Source organism: Suncus etruscus, chromosome 7, assembly GCF_024139225.1.
Source record: "Suncus etruscus isolate mSunEtr1 chromosome 7, mSunEtr1.pri.cur, whole genome shotgun sequence".
NCBI lineage: Eukaryota > Metazoa > Chordata > Mammalia > Eulipotyphla > Soricidae > Suncus > Suncus etruscus.
The window spans coordinates 119,438,457-119,442,703 of NC_064854.1; the positions used below are offsets into that span (position 1 = coordinate 119,438,457).

Here is a 4,247-nt window from a genome sequence, read left to right on the forward strand (position 1 = left end):
TTTTTTTTTCCCTTCAGCTAGAGAAAAAAACGGCCAGTTGCTTTCTTTGGGCCTGAACACATGGCAGGATAGTCGGGGATCACAAAGTCCAGAAATTCTCCAGGGAAAATTTATCCCCCGATGGCCATTTGAGAAATCTGGGGTTTGCAATTTCAACACCCTCCGCCATGTCCCTAGCGTGGCCCTTGCACGCACCTGCTCCCTGGTTCGGGGGGGGGGGGGGGTTAGGGCGGGTTTCGGGTGCCCCTCTCCGCCCACGCCGCGGGCAGCGGGGGGTCGCGCGTCCCGCTGGGCGTGGTTGGGTCGCCGGGGGTTTTTGTCTCTTGCTTTTTTTTTTTTCCTCCTCTTGCTCCCGATCACCGGATCCGGCCTTCCTCCCCTCCGTCACCGGTGTTGGCGACTGGCCCTCCCGATCCCGGGCTGGGATGACTGATGGGCGAGGGAGACGCGGGCTCGCCGGCGGTCGGCCCCTTTCCCCAGGGGTCAGCCTGCGAGAGGGGGTCGGGGGCGCGTCCCGTGGTCAGATCAAAGAAAAACATAGAACACACAGACAAAAACAAACAAACAGACAGACAGTGGCGCCACACTGAAACAACCAAACGAATGTGTTCAAGTAATCTCTGCAGCCCACAATAAATCCTAGACAGACAGCTATGCCAATGACCAAGTTTTTGAGCTCCACAAATCACAGGCAGACAACCTCTCTCCCAGCAGCCCGGGAACGTCTTCCCGCTGCTCTTACTGAACCCCTGGGGTACCACCAGGGTTGTGACCTAAGCAGCCCAAAGCTCGTCAACTTTCCTGCCCACCTGGTATTACGCGGCAAGTGGGGGGGACCACACACACCTGGAAACACATCAAGTGGGAGGTCCCTTAGTCACGCGAGGGGACTCAAACCCTCCCTGTTATACAAAGTCTGCTATCACTCACTCGGTTTTCACATCGAGCAAAGAGCTCATCAACATCAGCTAAGCTACCACAAAGTCAGCTTCCCCACGGACACAGATTACAGACAGACACGAAGCAAAGCGCGCTCTCTCTTACACACACACACACACACACACACACACACACACACATCAGAACTCACCAGATCACCTGTTCATAACTGTGTTTCAGGCAGGATAAGGACTCCTGGCTGGCTCGCCAACTGAAAGATTCGGACATCCTAATCTAGCTGCCCGGGAGCAGAGAAAATGAGTTCCAGCAAATGCTTTGAAAAGTGCTTTAATACTGACCATTCGGAATGGCCAGGGGTCTATGGATTCCCAGAATAGGACCAGAACCAAAGACTCCGCGTGGGTCCCTAGTCAACCCCCTTATATAGGATGGGAAGGTGGGAGGGGAAGGGAGAGTCCTTGAGGGCTGGACTTCCGCTACGATAACACGAATCATTGGTGAGGTAGGGGTAGAGGTGGGGCCAGAGGCAGTGAACGACTTCCTTAAGGGCGGAGCCAAGGTAGTGATGACTTCCTTAAGGGATGGGACAAAACCCCGCCAAGGTTGGGGGGGGGCTGATTTCCCTTTTCAACCTCAGTACAATTCACCTGATTAATAGTAAATAACAAGAATATTTAGGTGATCCACTTCCACACCGGTTATGAAAATAAACAACTGGTGGTCAAGAACTAACATGAAAAAATTATTTTGAGTTTAACAGCAAAAATCCTTTGTACATAATTAAACAAATATGACCACATGACTACAACAAATACAGTATTGTTTGCAGAGGGAAAAAGCTAATTTATAGAACCTACTTTCCTTACACACCAGCTAGAATCCAGTTTATACTAAAAGACATCTTGAGACTGGGTCTGGCCTGATTTACATATGTAAAGAGAGTAAGAAAAGATTGAAAAATTTCATGACAGGGACCGGCGTGGTGGCGCTAGAGGTAAGGTTGTCTGCCTTACAAGCGACGTAGCCAAGGAAGGACCAACGGTTTTGATCCCCTGGCATCCCATATGGTCCCCCCCAAGCCAGAGTCAATTTCTGAGCACTTAGCCAGGAGTAACCCCTGAGCATCAAACGGGTGTGGCCCGAAAAACCAAAAAGAAAAAGAAAAATCTCATGACAAACAATGCAGGACAACCCCATGTATAGAGAATGAAGATGGCTGCTCTGATGACCCGGAAAGTACCAAACTGCTAGGTATCCTCTCAGATAAGGGTATTTAGATTAGAATTATGATGGATGTTCATGGAGTTCAAAGAAAGCATGGATAGACTTGAATGGAACACAAATAAGAATCAAGAGGATATAAAGATTGAAATTAGAAAACTTCATACTGAAATAACAGGTCTGAAAAACTTGTTTTATGAATTGAAAACCTCAATGAAAAACCTCTCCACTGGAGTAATGGGCAGCTACGAACAGGGGTCAGTGAGCCAGAAGATGAGAGGCAAAACAACTCCACACAGCAGAAGAGATTGAAGGAAAAAATGATCAGACAAAGGTATAAACTACTCAAATAATGTTGATCGGATGAAAATAGAAAGTCATTGATAAACTCAACAGAAACCATATAGGAATCATTGAAAGTCCCAGAGACCCAGAAAGAGAATAATAATAAGAGAAGTTGGAGGAAGAGTGAGAAGAAGAGAGGGACGAAGAGAAGAAGAAGAAGGTTGAAGAAGAGTAAGAAGGGAAAGAAGAAAAAGAAGAGGAGAAGAAAGAAGAAAAGAAGACAAGAAAAAGAGAGTGAAGGCTAAGGATGTGGTTCATTTTGTAGAGTAGATGACCTATATATGTCAATGCCTAGATTTGATCCCAAGTGAGCTCATGTTCATGCTCGGTTATTCTCACAACTTGTATGTATTCATGTATATATGTGTGTATAAAAATATGTGATATACTGTGCTCCGCTTCGGCAGCACATATAACTAAAATTGAATGATACAGAGAAGATTAGCATGGCCCTTGCGCAAGGATGACACGCAATTCGTGAAACATTCCATTTTTTTTTTTTTTGTTTTCTGGGGGGCCACACCCCATTTGATGCTCAGTGGGTTACTCCTGGCTAAGCGCTCAGAAATCGCCCCTGGGGTTGGAAGACCATATGGGACGCGGGGGGATAGAACCGCGGTCCTTCCTTGGCTACCGCTTGCAAAGGCAGACACCTTACCTCTTAGCGCCACCTCACTGGCCCCAGCTTTCCATATTTTAAAAAAATATGTGATATACTTATGCATGTTTCACATCTAATAAAGCAATCAATAAAAAAATCAATTGGGTGCTATTGATACTATACATTAAAGAGGAAAACAGACACAAAGACCTAAATAATTTGTCAAAAAACATCAACCAGGAAGAGCAGCAAAGCTGATGCCAGAGTTTTATTACTAACCAGCTATTCTATCTCTTGAATGCTTTGAGAATCTTCATCTGATCATGGTAACTGCTCTGCAGTCTGTATTGTTGTTCACATGATCCCCTCATTCAAGCATCCTCAGGTCTGTGACTGTCCCTAAGAATCCCTCTCTTTACAGCAAAATGCCTTGGAAGAATAGTCCAGGGCCCTCCCACTTCCACAAGCAGGTCTGTTTAACTCCCAAATTCTTCAGTCAAGGACTTGATTAGTATGTCATCTCCCAAAATTACTTTTATTATTTTCGTGTCATTGTACATGATTACTGGACCAAGGACATCAAGACAAAGACATTTTTAGTGAAATAGAAGCCTTGCCTGGAAATCATGACAACCCCATGGTGTAGGATAAGTCCAGATGAGTTCACAGCCTCTCCTCTCATGCTTCTTTCCCTACCTCCATCTTGGCTTGTTGAGCTACCTGCATACCCAAGTCTGTGGGGTCGCTCATTGCTTTGCAGGTTTTAGGTTCTTTACGTTGACCGGCTCATGAACTTTCCTGGTTTGTCCACCAGGGGGAGATCGTCTCCTGTGTGATTCTTTATGAAGGAGCTCTGGCAATACTGCTGTTTCAAATGGATGGGGATTTTTGTTTGTTTTTGGGCCACACTCTGTGACGCTCAGGGGTCACTCCTGGCTCTGCGCTCAGAAATCGCTCCTGGCTTGAGGGACCATATGGGACACCGGGGAATCCAAATGCGGTCCGTCCTGGGTCAGCCGCGTGCAAGGCAAAAGCCCTACCTCTGTGCCAACGCTCTGGCCCCTGAAATTATATTTTAGACAAATTAAATAAAAGGTATCATTAAGGTGAATTTTACTTTTTTTTTTTTTTTAGTGATATTTTGGCTGTTTTTTTTGGCCACACCCAGAAGGACTCAGGT

The 4,247-nt window shown here is 46.2% G+C and overlaps 1 non-coding gene across 1 annotated transcript; it reads left to right on the forward strand.

The window, feature by feature from the left end:
- Positions 1–2,856: 2,856 nt before the first annotated feature.
- On the forward strand, positions 2,857–2,963 carry LOC126015225 (U6 spliceosomal RNA). The gene has a single exon (XR_007498112.1). It is a non-coding gene; the product is annotated as a U6 spliceosomal RNA (small nuclear RNA).
- Positions 2,964–4,247: the final 1,284 nt, after the last annotated feature.